At 47.1% G+C, this 16,802-nt stretch overlaps 1 long non-coding RNA gene across 2 annotated transcripts in view; it reads left to right on the top strand.

Moving 5' to 3' along the window:
* The window catches only part of LOC117086755, a 59,394-nt gene that overhangs the window by 952 nt on the left and 41,640 nt on the right, over window positions 1-16,802 (top strand). Inside the window, exons 2-3 of one of the 2 annotated variants that reach the window (XR_004438564.1) lie at window positions 5,799-5,981; window positions 11,182-11,239. This is a non-coding gene — a long non-coding RNA (uncharacterized LOC117086755). Of the gene's footprint in view, window positions 1-5,798; window positions 5,982-8,181; window positions 9,636-11,181; window positions 11,240-16,802 lie in introns of those variants that run through there. The other variant, XR_004438565.1, reaches the window with a different exon arrangement.

Below are 16,802 nucleotides of genomic sequence, written 5' to 3'. Positions count from 1 at the left end.
GGTCTTGAACTCCTGACCTCAGGTGATCTGCCCACCTCGGCCTCCCAAAGTGCTGCGATTACAGGCATGAGCCACCGCGCCCAGCTATTTTTTTTATTTTATTATTTTATTTTATTTTTGAGACAGAGTCTTGCTCTGTCACCAGGCTGGAGTGCAGTGACGTGATCTCGGCTCACTGCAACCTCCAACTCCCTGGTTCAAGCAATTCTCCTGCCTCAGTCTCCTGAGTATCTGGGATTACAGGCACATGCCACCATGCCCAGCTAATTTTTTATTTTTAGTACAGACGGGGTTTCACCATGTTGGCTGGGATAGTCTTGATCTCTTGACCCCGTGGTCTACCTGTCTCAGCCTCCCAAAGTGCTGGGATTACAGGCATGAGCCACTGTGCCCAGCCTTTGCTGCTTTATTAATTCTTTATCCCATAAATAACAGGGACCAATCATTTGCCCATTCATCCAACATTTATTTTTTATTTATTTTATTATTTATTATTTTATTTAATTGAGTGCCTATTTGGTGTTGAGCCATGATGAGCAAGCTGACTTTGAAGAATGAGGAAGGTCTAGAAGGTATACATGAGAATGATAATGTTCTCAGAAAAGAGAGAAAGACACAAGAGACCTGGCACATTTTAATAATAATAATAATAATTTTTTTTTTTGAGACGAGGTCTTTCTCTCACCAGGCTGAGTGCAGTGGCATGATCCCAGCTCACTGCAGCCTCGACTTCAACCTGTAATTCACAAGTAGCTGGGACTACAGGCACGTACCACCACACGTGACTAATTTTTGTATTTTCTGTAGAGACAGAGTTTTGCCATGTTGCCCAGACTGATTTTGAACTTCTGGGCTCGGGTGATCTGCCCACCTCAGCCTCCCAAAGTGCTGGGATTGCAGACTTGGGCCACCACAACCAGCCAATCGTTTTATTTTGAAATAATGGTAGAGTCATAGGAAGTTGTAAAAATATATATGTACAGGGAGGTGCTGGGCACCCATCAGCTCTCCTCTCCCATTGTGGCATCTTGCATAACTATGTTACAACATCAATACCATGAAACACACATTGGTAACTACCACTGCAGTCAGGGTGCAGAACTGTTGGTCACCACATGCGTGGCACATCGAGTGTGACTGCAACATGGAGTTGGTGGAGTAATGATGAACTGGCAGGAGAAGCAAACTGGAGTGCCTTATTTCTTTCTTTTTTCTTTTTTTTAAGAGACGGAGTCTCGCTCTGTCTGTCACCCAGGCTGGAGTGCAGTGGCACGATCTCGGTCACTGCAATCTCCGCCTCCCGGGTTCAAGCAATTCTCCTGCCTCAGCCTCCTGAGGAGTTGGGACTACAGTCGCACGTCCAGCTAATTTTTTTTTTTTTGTATTTTAGTAGAGACGGTGCTTCACTGTATTGTTCAGGCTGCTCTCAAACTCCAGAGTTCAGGCAGTCTGTCCGGCTCGGTCTCCCAGAGTGCTAGGATTACAGGCATGAGCCACCGTGCCCGGCTGGGAGCGCTTTCTTACATTAGGGGGCTTGAATTTTTTTTTTTTTTAAGATACGGTCTTGCTTTGTTCCCCAGGTCAGTGGCATGATCACAACTCACTGCAGCCTTGAACTCCTGGGCTCAAGCAATCCTTCCGCCTTGGCCTCCCAATGTGCTGTTGGTATTGCAGATATGAGCCACCGTGCTTGGCCAGAGGGCTTGAATTTTGAATTTTGTACTAAAGGTTTTAAATAAGGCTTGTCCAATCCACAGCCCACAGGCTGCATGTGGCCCAGGATGGCTTCGAATGTGGCCCAACACAAATTCGTAAATTTTCTTAAAACATTATGAGATTTTGTTGCAATTTATTTTTAAGCTCATCAGCTATCATTAGTGTATTTTATGTGTGGCCCAAGACAATTCTTCTTCCAATGTAGCCCAGGGAAGTCAAAAGATTGGAGACATCTGTATTTAAACAGTGATAATGGTTAAAATGGAAATACCTCTAGAGAGAGGCAGTGGAGTGTCTTACACCCATTTTGAGGCTTAAATGACTGCTGTCAAAATCTTTCCTAAGAGTTGGATGGGCGTGGTGGCTCACATCTATAATCCCAGCACTTTGGGAGGCTGACGTGGTTGGATAACTTTAGTTCAGGAGTTCAAGACCAGCCTGGCCAACATGGCAAAACCCCGTCTCTACGAAAAATATAAAAATTAGCTGGGCGTGGTGGTGCATGCCTGTAATCCCAGCTACTCAGGAGGCTGAGGCAGGAGAATTGCTTGAAACCAGGAGGCAGAGGTTGCAGGGAGCCGAGATAGCGCCATTGCACTCCAGCCTGGGGGATAGAGTGAGACTCTGTCTCTAAATAAAGAAATAAATAAAAGTAGAATCTTTCGGCCTGCACAGTGGCTCATGCCTGTAACCCCAGCGCTTTGGGAGGCTGAGACGGGCAGGTCACCTGAGGCCGGGAGTTCGAGACCAGCCTGACCAACATGGAGAAACCCCATCTCTACTAAAAATACAAAATTAGCCAGGTGTGGTGGCGCATGCCTGTAATCCCAGCTACTTGGGAGGCTCAGGCAGAATCACTTGAACCTGGGAGGTGGAGGTTGCAGTGAGCCGAGATTTTGCCATTACACTCTAGCCTGGGTAACAAGAGTGAAACTCCATCTCAAAAGGAAAATAAATAAAAATAAATAATAAAAATAGAACCTTTCCTAAGAGGAGGCGCTGAGAGGGAAGAGAGTGGACAGTGGGTGTCTGTGTGTGGACATAGGTGGTGTGAGGGTAGGGTGATGGCCACCCTGACCTATGACTGGCCCTTTGTCCAGCTCCCCCTGCCCCTTGTGCTTGGTAACTCTCTCTGGAGCCGTCCTCTGGTCACCAACTTGCTGGCTTTGCCAGTTCCTTCACTCCATAACCCTCTGGCCCATCTGACATCAGGAACAACTACAAAGCATTATTGTGTTTTGGGTTTTTACATAAACATGGAATGAAATATGGAGACCTTTACAGTTTGTCTAATTTCTTTCCTGTCGCCAAAGCAAAGTGTTATGAACAGTAAGTCATTTTGCAGTTGCTGCAGCTGCTACTGAATATAGATTGGAAAAATGATTTGCTTGAGCAAAGTGGTGATCAGATAAATCCCATAAATTCATCTCTTAAAAAACTGTGTTTGTGGCCAGGCGTGGTGGCTCCTGCCTGTAATTGCAGCACTCATGAAGCTGAGGGTAGAGAATCGCTTGAGACCAGGAGTTCAAGACCAGCCTAGGCAACATGATGAGACCCCCATTGGTTAAAAAAAATAAAAAATTAAAAAATTAAAACTAAAAATTAGCCAGGCGTGGTGGTGCATGCCTGTGGTCTTCACTATTTGGGAGGGTGAGGTGGGAGAATTGCTTGAGCACAGACATTCAAGGCTGCAGTGAGCTATGATCACACCACTGCACTTGAGGCCAGACTTTCAAGACAAGCCTAAGCGGCATGGCAAGACCATGTCTCTATCTAAACAAATAAATAAATAAGTTAGAGAAAGAGAGGGCTGCTGCCTTGTTCTTTGAGGTCGTGAAGTCAGGAGACTATGGCTTCATTTGGAAGGAGCTTGTCAGTTTCTAATCACCAACTGAAGAGAACCGTTGGAATAATAAGAATTTTGAAGGTGTTCAGTTCTTTAGCATCTGATAAAACCCCTCCCCTTCCCATGATCTCACTTAATCCTCGCACACAGCACTGTGGGGTGCGTAGGGGTTATGTATCTTCAGTAGGGGTTATGATATCTTCAGTTAATAAATAAAGAGAACAGGAGATAACCTACAACTGTACAGCTGATAAGATGAGGGCATATCTTGCAATTTCTAAATCTACACAGAAGCCTATGCTTTTTGGATGAGTATATGTGGTCCAACTGAATTTTAGGTGAGTCACTACTTTGAACAAAAGCAAGGGAGGCTGGGCTTGGTGGCTAACACCTGTAATCCTAGTACTTTGGGAGACCAAGACGGGAGAATTGCTTGAGCCCAGAAGTTTGAGATCAGCTTGGGCAACAAAGTGAGACTTCATCTCTACAAAAAAATGCAAAAATGAACTGCTTGTGGTGGTGCATGCTTGTGGTCCTAGATACTTGGAAGGCTGAGATGGGGAGGAGCTTAGGAGGTGAAGCCTCAGGTGATCTGCCGGTCTCAGCCTCCCAAAGTGCTGGGATTACAGACATGAGCCACCGGGCCTGCCGAAAGATTCTATTTTTATTTATTTCTTTATTTAGAGACAGTCTCACTCTGTCCCCCAGGCTGGAATGCAATGGCGCGATCTCAGCTCGCTGCAACCTCTGCCTCCTGGTTTCAAGCGATTCTCCTGCCTCAGCCTCCTGAGTTGCTGGGAGCTTGGGAGGTGAAGGCCGCAGTGAGCCATGTTTGCACCACTCCACTCCAGCCTGGGTGACAAAGCAAGACCCTGTCTACCAAAAAAAAAGGCAGGGAAAGACAGTTGCCATTTATTTTGTGTTCATTTTGTGTCAGGACAGGGTGGGGTGGCTTACATTTGTTATCTCATTTAAACAAGACTTAAGAACACCAGGACCCAAAACAAACAAGAAAAGCATTCTCCAGAGCTGGCTTTTAACAAAACACTAAACGAGCACAGTTGGTTCTGGTGGCCTGGGGTTCCCTTTGACTAAATCTTCCTCCTCTCTCTGGGCTGTCTCCCGCTTGCTCCCGGGAGGTGAATGCTCCATTCTTTCATTTTTTTTTTTTGAGATGGAGTCTCACTCTGTTGCCCAGGCTGGAGTGCTGTGGCATGATCTAGGTTCACTTCAACCTCGACCCCCTGGGTTCAAGCAATTCTTCTGCCTCCCCAGTAGCTGGGATTACAGGCATGCACTACCACGCCCAGCTAATTTTTGTATTTTGAGTGGAGACAGGGATTTCACCATGTTGGCCAGGCTGGTCTTGAACTCCTGACCTCAAGTGATCCACTTGCCTCGGCCTCCCAAAGTGCTGAGATTACAGGCGTGAGCCACTGTGCTCGGTCAGATGCTCCATTCTTGCTGCAGTTATTGGGTCAGGGCTGGGGCAAGGATCTAAGTCAGTCATTGCACATGCCCTGCAGACTGTGTCTGTCTCCCAGGCTTTTGTAGCCCGGCGGACTACACTGTCCGGCTGTTCCTGCAGCCACTCAAATGTCATGGGCCATTGTCCTCGCAGGTTCACCGGGACCACTGGTCCCCTGAGCAATCTCCACTAGGTATTTCTTTTTCCTTTTTTTTTTTTTTAAGATGGTTTTGCTCTTGTTGACAGGCTGGAGTGCAGTGGTGTAATCTCGGTTCACTGCAACCTCCGCCTTCTGGGTTTAAGCGATTCTCCTGCCTCAGCCTCCCGAGTAGCTGGGATTACAAGCATGTGCCACCACGCCAGGCTAATTTTGTATTTTTAGTAGAGATGGGGTTTCTCCATGTTGGTCAGGCTCATCTCGAACTCCCGACCTCAGGTAATCCACCTGCCTCGGCCTCCCAAAGTGCTGGGATTACAGGCGTGAGCCACCACACCTGGTCCTCCTTTAGGTATTTCTAAGAAGGCTGATTCTTGTCCTCCAGGCACCACCCACAAGCCTGTCTTTACTCAGTGACAGCTCTGCCTTGTCGCCAGTGAGGTGCCAAGGCCCCGGGTGTCCACGCTTTGCCGCTGTCTGTGGAGAAGGTGGAGGTAGGTACCTCGCCTCCTTCACACTCTATCCTGTTGGGCAGCTAGTGCCAATCTGGGCAGCTAGTGCTCCTGTGTTTCTTAGAATTTCAGCAAAATACCTTTCTCGACTTCTTACAGAACTCCTGGTCTCCTTAGGGCACGCTTACAAGTGCTGAGTTCTTGCGAGGATGAACTCGAGATACAAAATACGCTTCGCACACGCACTCCTGAGCGGCCACAGGCACACGCAGGAGTCAAACCCACCCGCCTCTCTGACAGTCATGGGCCAAGCTCAAAGTCCTGGCTGCTTCTCTGCTCAAGGTGTGTTCTTTCACTATAACAGCCCATGAAGGGAGTGCCTGTTATTTATCACCCCACTTCCCCCCACTTCTATACTAAAATGTGAGTGACTGATAAAAAGAAGTCAGCAATTGTTGATTATCAACATTATGTCAGCCACTGTGCTGGAAGCTCAATGTATGTTATCTCCTTTTAAGCCCAGGACAACTCTGACACAGCACAATTTAAGTCCGTGGGGTCGGAGGTCAGTAGGAAACAGAGTGCATATTGCCCAGTGTAAGTGACTTTACCTTTCTGCGCTTGAGTCCCTCATTTATAAAATGAGGCAGTTAGATCGGATGTTTTGATTCCTTTCTGACTCTAAAATTCATTTCTGTTGCCTTTCTTACAAATATTTGCATCCTAACAAAATTCAAAATGTCAAGCCCCAAAAAGATGGAGCACTGATTATAGAAATACATACAGATTTATATCTCTAGCTCAGCAGGTTAGTATTCTGAGGCAGAAGTTGTTTAAAACGATCAGTGAAGGTTGCTTTTATTTTTTATTTTTATTTTTGGAGACAGAGTCTTGCTCTATCCCCCAGGCTGGAGTGCAGCGGTACTATCTGGGCTCACTGCAACCTCCGCCTCCCGGGTTCGAGCGATTGTCCTTCCTCAGCCTCCCGAGTAGCTGGGATTACAGGCACCTGCCACCATGCCCGGCTTTTTTTGTTTGTTTGTTTTTTGTTTTGTCTTTTTGAGACACAGTCTCGCTCTGTCACTCAGGCTGGAGTGCAGTGACGCGATCTCGGCTCCCTGCAACCTCTACCTCCTGGGGTCAAGCAATTCTCCTGCCTCAGCCTCCTGAGTAGCTGGGATTACAGGCATCTAGCACCATGCCTGGCTAATTTTTGTATTTTCAATAGAGACAGGGTTTCACCATGTTGGCCAGGCTGGTCTTGAACTCCTGACCTCTGGTGATCCACCCGCCTCAGCTTTCTGAAGTGCTGACATTACAGGCATGAGCCACCACGCCTGGCAGGTTGTTTTTTAAATTTCAAGTAGGCTCACGCCTGTAACCCCAGCATTTTGGGAGGCTGAGGTGGGAAGATCACTTGAGCCCAGGAGTTCTAGAGCAGCCTGGGCAACATGGTGAAACCTCGTCTCTACAAAAAATTCAAAAATTATCCAGGTGTGATGGCACGCACCTGTTGTCCCAGCTACCCAGGAGGCTGAAACAGGAGGATCACTTGGGCCTGGGAGGTCGAGGGTACTAGTGAGCAGAGATAGTACCATGCACTCCAGCCTGAGTGACAGAGCAAGACCCTGTCTCAAAATAAATAAAATAAAAAATTAAATTTCAAGTAACAGAATCTCACTTCAGTCTGGCTTAGAGAATTAAGGGTCATTACTGGTTCCTTTCTGACAGGTCCACAGCTGACTGTGGGCTTCAGGCAGGGCTCTGTGTGTCTACAGTTTGCAGATTGCCCCCACCCCCCTTCACCGCCTGTGATTCACCTTTGTTTTCAGCAAGCTTCCTTCCTCTGTGAGATTGTCGCCTGCAGCAACCGGGTCTTACCCTGAAAGGAGAGAAAGCGCTGCTCTCCATAATCATCCAACAGTTTGTACTTTGACACTGATTGGCTCATCCCTGAACTACTCTAAGCAAATACTACGAGTTAATTGGTTTGGGTCTAGATTATTATCCATACATCAACCAATTACTGTGGCAGAGGAGGAGGTAACTTTAAATTGATTGATATATGCCAATTAGGGTCTATCCCTCAGAGCTAGGATAGATTTATTCCTACTCAAGGCTTAATGAGGGGTCAGGCACAGTGGCTCATGCATGTAATACAGCACTTTGGGAGGCCCGAGGTGGGTGGGTCATTTGAGGTCAGGAGTTCGAGACCAGCCTGGCCAACATGACAAAACCCCATCTCTACTAAAAATACAAAAATTAGCTGGGCATAGTGGCATGCCCCTGTAGTCCCAGCTACTTGAGAGGCTGAGGCAGGAGAATCGCTTGAACCGAGGAGGCGGAGGTTGCAATAAGCTGAGATCATGCCACTGCACTCTAGCCTGGGTGACAGGGTCTCAACAAACAAAAAGAGACTGAATGAAGAAATTCTGGGTAGTGTATCCATCAGGACAGAATAGGTTATGCTGCAGTAATAAACAAATTCAGCATCTCAGTAGTTTAAAACCGTATAGACACTTTTAGCTCATCTTTGATGCAGATCAACAGGAAAGCTCAGTTCATGGTGTCACTCCGAGCACCAGGCAGCCAGAGGTTCCATCTCAATATAAGCTTTCACTATTACTGCACAGCAGGGGAAGAAAGCTGGAGAGGCCAGCAGTCAAATGTTTCTACCTGGAAATGACACACGTGAGTTCTGCCCACATTTCATTGGTGCAAGCAAGTGAGATGCCATGCCCAACTTTAAGCAGAGCAGAAAATCAGACCTCCTGCATGCCTGGAAGGAGAGGGGAGCTGTATCAGTGACCAGCAATGATGTCTGACACAGCAAGAATGGCTGCCAATCAGCAAATACTCATGGCTATGCTTCTGAAATCATTACAAGAGAATGGAGTGGCTCTGGTGAACTGGAAAGACCACTGTCTCTGAGTCAGAACATCTAGGGTGGAGTGTGATTGAAATTTACTAGCTATGAATCTCTAGGCAAGGAATCTTTTAAAAAAAAGATTTTTTTTTTTTTTTTTTTTTTTTTTGCGATGGTGTCTCACTATGTTGCCCAGGTTGGATTCGAACTCCTGTGTTCAAGTGATCTTCCCCTACCTCCAGGGTAAGTGCTGGGTCCTCTGCCCTCCCGGACAACCTGAGGATGCCTCTGTCTCTTAGCAGCTCTGGCCCTGTGTGCCGTTTTCCCTTATGGTTTTGCTGGAGAAGGGCTTTTGCTAAGCCTCACTGGGATGTGATGAGGGCTAATTAGATAATGCCTGGGAAGCCCTTGGAGCTCCTTCGAGATGGACTCTCTCTCTATGTATTATTCATAGTGGTAGAGCACAGTGTTTCCAAACCGAGGACTGTGTGGGGAAAGAAGGGCAGAATAGGGCTGCAGAGGAGACGTGGCCAAAGGAGTCCATTTTTGGAGAAGGCTGTCAGCCTTCAGTCTCATCCTGTGATCTAGGAGGCTGGGGTAAAGGACAGGGACTGCCATTAAGAAGTGGAAACGTGGGTGTCCCCTGCACAGACAGTACGTGCATGAGCAACATGAGTGGGCAAAGGACAGTTCCTGCTAAACCTGTCTGTGGCACTGATGTGGGAGCCGAGAAGAGACATCAGCTAGGCTGAGTCCCAGCTGGGCTGTGCCCTCCCAGGCTTTTTCCAATCAGGGGAACTGTGCTGGCTTTTAGGACTACTTCCTGGCCTGGCCAGCATTACCCCCAAGAGAACTCTCTGCTAACTAGCCAGCTTTTGTTTTCTAAGGGAGGAGGGCAAATGACCACCCTGACTAACCCTCTCCACCTGTGTGAAGGTTGTTTGAGAAGTGCCTTATGCAGATTTCAGTATCAAATGGCCAAGTCATTAGAGGACTAATTTGGGGATGTCTAATCCTGTGGGAACAGTTGGGTCTCTCCTCCCATTGTCTCCTGTCACTGGAGGATGTAGCTGGTAGACCTGGCACCTCTGTCCCTGTTGACTGCCCTGTATCTCCTTGGGTGGGTAGGTGGCTGTTATGAACCAAATGTTTGCATCCCTCCAAAATTCCTATATTGAAGCCTTAACCCCCAGGGTGATGTTATTTGGAGGTGGGGCCTTTGGGAGATAATGAGGCTTAGATGAGGTCATAAGGGTGGGGCCCTCATGCTGGGAGCAGTGCCCTTGCTTTTGGTTATTTTTTTATTTTTTTTTTTTTTGAGACAGAGTCTCGCTCTGTCGCCCAGGCTGGAGTGCAGTGGCCGGATCTCAGCTCACTGCAAGCTCTGCCTCCCAGGTTTATGCCATTCTCCTGCCTCAGGCTCCTGAGTAGCTGGGACTACAGGTGCCCGCCACCTCGCCCGGCTAGTTTTTTGTATTTTTTAGTAGAGACGGGGTTTCACCACGTTAGCCAGGATGGTCTCGATCTCCTGACCTCGTGATCCGCCCGTCTCGGCCTCCCAAAGTGCCGGGATGACAGGCTTGAGCCACCGCGCCCGGCCACTTTTTGTTGTGTTTTGAGATGGAGTCTTACTCTGTCACCCAGGCTGGAATGCAGTGGTAAGATCTCAGCTCATTGTAAACTCCTCCTCCGGGGTCCAAGTGATTCTCCTGCCGCAGCCTCCTGAGTAGCTGGGATTACAGGTGACTGCCACCACGCCCGGCTAATTTTTACATTTTTAGTAGAGATGGGATTTCACCATGTTGGCCAGGCTGCTCTTGAACTCCTGACCTCAGGTAATCCTTCCACCTCGGCCTCCCAAGGTGCTGGGATTACAGGTGTGAGCCACTGTGCCGAGCCAGAGCAGTGCCCTTATAAGAAGAGATGTTTGAGTACTCTCTCTCATGCTTTCTTGCTCTCTCTGAAATTGACCCTGCTGACACCTTGATCTTGGGCTTCCCAGCCTCCAGAACCGTGAGAAAACAAACTTCTGTTGTTTAAACCACCTAGCCTATGGTATTTTGTTATGGCAGCTTGAGCAAACTAAGACATAGTCTTGACCCCCAGTAACTCAGAATGTGACCTTGTTTGGAACTAGGGTTGTTGCAGATGTAATTAGGTAAGATGAAGTCATACTAATGTGGATGGGTCCCCTCGTCCAATGCAACTGGTGTCCTTATAAGAAGAGACATGGGAAGGGATGGGCACAGAGGGAAGACAATGTGAAGACACACAGGGAGAAGGCTATGTGACAACAGAGACAGAGCTGGGAGCCACGTGTCAAAAGTGAGGCACAGTGAAGGATGACCAGCAGTACCAGGAGGCAAGGGAAAGGCATGGAGCAGCCACTCCCCTACAGCAGGGGTCCCCAAGCCCTGGTCCATGGCCTATTAGGAACCGGGCCACACAGCAGGAGGTGAGTGGCGGACAGTGGAGCGAAGCTTCATCTGTATTTACAGCCGCTCCCCATGGCCCATGTTACCACCTGAGCTCTGCCTCCTGTCAGATCAGCGGCAGCATTGGATACTCTATGAGTGTGAACCCTATTGTGAATGGTGCATGCGAGGGGTGTCTGTTGCGCATTCCTTGTGAGAATCTCATGTCTGATGACCTGTCACTGTCTCTCATCACCCCTAGATGGGACCATCTAGTTGCAGGAAAACAAGCTCAGGGCTCCCACTGATTCTACATTATGGTGAGTCATATAATTATTTCATTATACATTATATTACAATGTAATAATAATAGAAATAACGTGCACAATAAATGTAATGTGCTTGAATCATCCTGAAACCACCCCCACCTTCCATCCGTGGAAAAATTGTCTTCCACAAAACTGGTCGCTGGTGCCAAAAAGGTTGGGGACCGCTGGCTCAGAGCCTTCAGAATGCGAGGAGCCCTGCCGACACCTTGATTTTTGACTTCTTGTCTTCAGAACTGTAATAGAATGATTTCCTATGGCTTTAAAGCACCCAGTTTTGGTACTTTGTTACAGCAGCCCTAGGAAGCTGGCACTCCGGGGTCTGAGGCTTTTTCATTGCCCTTTCGATCAGCCTGCAAACACCTCCATTGATGTAGAAAACCAGCCAAGCCGTGTAGGCCTCGGCTCTCTTTGTTTCTCTGTTTCGGGAAGTCTGTGCACTTGGGCTCCCAGGTTCTCCCATTGAAGCCAGGCCTTCTGCTGCCAAGTTCTCAGACAAAAATGTTCAAAGACACAAAAGAGCTTAGAAACCCGGCGGCTCCAGAGCCGTAGGAAAGCACAGCCATCTTCCTGTTTCGGGAAAGGATAAGTGTTTCTGAATATCAAAAATCACGAGTTGTTATTTTCCCTCGTATATCATCAGGTGACATTTTATTATGGGACACCCAAACTCATCACAGGTTAGTCCCATAAATCAGCATGGGGACATGGGCAGGTTTGGTATGAGTTAGTGAAAATCTCAACACACTGGATGACCTGGCAGGCTCTGGCATGAAAACATCTTTGCTGTGCCTGTCAGCCACCCTCAGGCCTTGAAAAGATGGACATTAGAAAGTCACTAGTGTCCCCCTGCCCCTGTCCCCCAATAATTCCAAATCACAGGGCCTAAAGTAGGTATATTTTAGGCACATAAACCTCAGCTTCTCTTTGTCATGTGTATGAACAAACCCAATAAAATATATCATGTTACCAAAGCCAGTGTACCATGTTATTTAAACTAGTAATTAAGAGTCTTAAAGCTGGCTTTTCTGCAGTTACTGAACCATCAGCGTCCCCTGGCCGGTTCCAGGCAGAGAAAGCACAGTGAGGAAATGTGGACCACAGACACCTGGCGCTTATCTTAGGTTAGTTAGATCATCTTTCAGAATAAGCAGAAACTTTCAGTGACCTCAAGTCCAGACTCAGCCTCTAGAAGGCCTGCTCAAAATAGTGCCTGAGGCTTTGCCTGTGGGGAATTCCCTCCCCTGTGGGAAGGCATCTTCTATGCCTATAAGAATGGCATCTTCTCATTGCTGGGAGGGGCTGGTACCATTAACCCAGGAAATAAAGCTTTCTTTGTCAGCGAGCTGCCCAGTTGACTCAGACCAACCAAGGGTTTCTGCTTCCCTGTGTACTTACATTGAAAAGATGTATAGAGATTGGGTGCGGTAGCTCATGCCTGTAATCCTAGCACTTTGGGAGGCTGAGGTGGGCAGATCACCTGAGGTCAAGAGTTCGAGACCAGCCTGGCCAATATGGTGAAACCTCGCCTCCACTAAAAACACAAAAATCAGCCAGGCATGGTGGTGCGTGCCTGTAATCATAGCTACTCTGGAGGCTGAGGCAGGAGAATTGCTGGAACCTGGGAGGCAGAGGCTGCAGTGAGCTGAGATCATGCCACTGTACTCTAGCCTAGGCAACAGAGTGAGACTCCATCTCAAAAAAAAAAAAAGGAAAAAGAAAAGAGATAAAAACTTGTGTGTGAGTAACTAATGTTTCAATTTGGGTTACTTCTGAAGGCAAAATGGTGCCAAAGATATGGCTTCTGGCTATTAAAAATGTTCTCAGGGGCTGGGCACGGTGGCTTATGCCTGTAATCCTCCTAGCACTCTGGGAGGCCAACCCAAACCAGGAGAATTACCCAGTTGGCCGGGGGATGAAATTATGAACTTGACTTTGGGTAGCCTGCTTTGGGACATTGTGTTTTTTTTTTTTTTTTTTCATGAGTTATCTCAGTTAAGCCTCACAAGAATCCTAGACTCCAGGATTATTTCTTACGGTTCATATGAAACAGCTTATGTGTGACCTTTCTAGGGAGACTTCCTGTCACCAGTGTGCCACCAAGGTCTGGGAATAAGTCTTACTCGTAGAAATTAAGACACTGCGTATGTCAGGAAACTTGCATGATTCCCATCACAATTGTACTGTGGTTGGTGACTGGGTCTGGTTGTATTTTTTCCCCCAGAGACACTCAGTGCCAAGGTACACAATTTGTTCTCGCTACTTTCCTTCTGATTTACCATTTGCAGCTCTGTGGGATTGAACACATTAGGTTCTTTCCAGACAGCAGAGCGTGAAAAGCTGAGAGGAAAATTGGGGGAGGCCAGGAAATACCAAGTCGGATGGATGGTGTGTTGGTGGGAGCGGACAGGTGGGAAAATGTCCCATCAGTCAAGGAAAAGGGCCCAGGATAGGGATATAAGACCACCTTCCCTCCAACATCCCCACAGTGAACAGGGCTGGCCCTGTGGCCATAATGTCAGTGTGTGGAATGTACCCAGGGCCCTGTTCAACAGAAGAAGGAGTGCAGAGAGAGATGAGCATGTTTCTTCTGGAGCCTTCTATGAGTGCAGCAGGGTCACCCTCCCCTGCTGAGTGTGCTTTGGGACAGTTCAGCACTTGGTCTGTTTGAGCTGAAGTTTTGCGTATCTGCCCTAGAGTGCTATGGCTGTCCAGAAGGGCGAGGAAAGGTGCATGGAGGTGGAAGGACTGGGAAAGTATGTTGCACCCAAAGGGCCACATCTAGAAATGCTGCCTGGGCTTTGCACAGAAAGTCTGTATTTGCATGTGTGCATGTGTGTGTGTGAAAAAAGGAGTACTTGTCAACCACTTGTCCTGATTAGAAGGGGCAGAAGCAGGGACTACTGAATGCTTATTAAACTAAAGATCCAGTTTCCTTCATATATAAAAAGAAACAACATGCTTTGTCAAGACTTCAACCATAACACACACAAAGTAGATAGTAAAGTCCCAGCTCGTCTCCTCTACCCAAGGAGAGTCACTAAACTTACTTTGAAGTGGGGAGTGAGTACTTTGCCTCTTGCATTCTGTGATTTCAGGTAACTTATGAGGAGTCCTCTGAATGTAATAAAAACAAATGCCCATGCAATGGAATTAAATTTGGTGTAGTGGAAAGGGTGCTGGACTGAGTAAGATCTCAGTGCTTAATTAGATTCTGCCACTAACATGCTGTGTCACATGGTCTTCCATTTAGGACCCCAGCCTGGGCCCATTAGGACGGGGTGAAATTGCCATGTGGGAGCCTGGTGACTGGGAGATCCACCCTGGCCCATTCCTGCTCCACCTTCAAGGTATCTGCTACCAGCCCTGTCTAACTAGCCTTTTGTTCTGGCTTTGACATTTTTCTGCCTCTAGGATCTTGGTCCTTGTGTCATCAGCCTTCCTGATTCAATGACCTGACTTTTGCCCTGGTCCTCTCTCTGGTTTGATGCATTTAGACTAACCCACAGACCATTCAGAGGAAGTCTATGTTAACTTGGGCAAATAATATATAACGTGAGTAGTTAGATAATCAGAGTGCCCATTGATTAAGCACTTATATGATGCAGGCATTATGCTAAGCACTTCATATCAAATGTATTCCTCCCAACATACCTAAGAGATAGGACTTAAAGAGCCTAAAAGTGAGGTTGTTTTTGGCTACAAGTAATGGAAAACCCAACTCAAATTGGCTTAAATGAGAAAGACATTTATTGGCTCACATAGCTCACAGGAAATCCAAAGGCAGAATAGGCTTTAAAGTTGGTGGATGGTTGGTCTGTAAGAAGGACTTCAGGCTCTTTCCATCTTTCTGCTCTGCCATAGGCAGTGTGGACTGCATCCTGAGCCTAGGTCACCTCATGGTTGAGGAGTGGCTGTCAACAGTAGTCAAGGTTTTTTGCTTTCTTTTCCGTGGTAAGCCTAAGAGAGGGAATTACTTCTGGAAATTCTTGTAGAGGAACTGTCCTAGAGACTCTTGGGAAAATCCTCCTGTGTGTGTCTTCCTGGACTGATACGTTTCAATAACTGAAAAGGAGGATAAGCCTGCTTTGATTGGTTTAGATAAATCAAGACTCATTCCTGGCACCAGAGAAATAGTTAGCTTTCTCTAGCGGCATGGAGAATGAAATCAGGGCTCCACTAGGAGAGAGGAAGGAGGGATATGAATATTGGGTAGGCCACTGTATTAGTCCCTTCTCACACTGCTAAAAAAAAATACCTGAGACTGGGTTATGTATAAAGAAAAGAGGTTTAATTGGCTCATGGTGCCACAGGCTGTACAGAAAGCATGACTGGGGAGACCTCAGGAAACTTACAATCACAATCATGGCAGAAGGGGAAAGGGAAGCAGGCACATCTTCACATGGCCAGAATGGGAGGAAGAGAGAGGCTGGAGGTGCTACACACTTTTGAACAACCAGATCTCACGAGAACTCACTCACTATCGCAAGAGCAGCAAGGGGGAAATCCATGCCCCCACGATCCAGTCACCTCCCACCAGACCTCTCCTCCAACATTGAGGATTACAATTTGACATGAGATTTGGGTGGCAACACAGACCCAAATCATATCAGCACCAACAAGACCTACGAAAATGAAGTTAAGATAGAACTTGGGCAAGTTAACCTTGTTCTTAACTGCTGTACCTCATTGCCTGATATCCCTTCTATCTCAGATATTCCATGTGTCTAATCAATTAGAAACATTTCAACCAGTATAAGAATATATATAAACCGGCCGGGCGCGGTGGCTCAAGCCTGTAATCCCAGCACTTTGGGAGGCCGAGACGGGCAAATCACGAGGTCAGGAGATCGAGACCATCCTGGCTAACACGGTGAAACCCCGTCTCTACTAAAAATACAAAAACTAGCCGGGCGAGGTGGCGGCGCCTGTAGTCCCAGCTACTCAGGAGGCTGAGGCAGGAGAATGGCGTAAACCTGGGAGACGGAGCTTGCAGTGAGCTGAGATCCGGCCACTGCACTCCAGTCCGGGCGACAGAGCGAGACTCCGCCTCAAAAAAAAAAAAAAAAAAAAAAAAAGAATATATATAAACCGGGCGAGGTGGCGGCGCCTGTAGTCCCAGCTACCCGGGAGGCTGAGGCAGGAGAATGGCGTGAACCCGGGAGGCGGAGCTTGCAGTGAGCTGAGATCCGGCCACTGCACCCCAGCCTGGGCTCCAGAGCAAGACTCTGTCTCAAAAAAAAAAAAAAAAAAGAAAGAAAGAATATATATAAACCAGTATAAGAGTATAAATAAATGCTGTCTTAATCGCTAGACACATTCAGCTTCTCTATATAGCCTTTTTCAAAGGGTATTTTGTAAGTGCCAATTAATATTGAAGAAGATTTTGGTCTAAGATATCCGATTATCAGTTTATGAGTGAAGCATTTCAGTTTCAAAGCTCCAGATCTCTTTCTGACTCCCTAATATGCAAGTGTACAAGATTTCATTCGCAACAAATAATTAAATTAAAATAGTTTATCCACAATAAAATCTGGGAAAATCAAACAATGTTTAT

Source organism: Trachypithecus francoisi, unplaced genomic scaffold (assembly GCF_009764315.1).
Source record: "Trachypithecus francoisi isolate TF-2019V2 unplaced genomic scaffold, Tfra_2.0 Lachesis_group10, whole genome shotgun sequence".
NCBI lineage: Eukaryota > Metazoa > Chordata > Mammalia > Primates > Cercopithecidae > Trachypithecus > Trachypithecus francoisi.
Note: the sequence above shows the minus strand (reverse complement) of the source record. Positions and strands in the feature narration are given on the sequence as shown.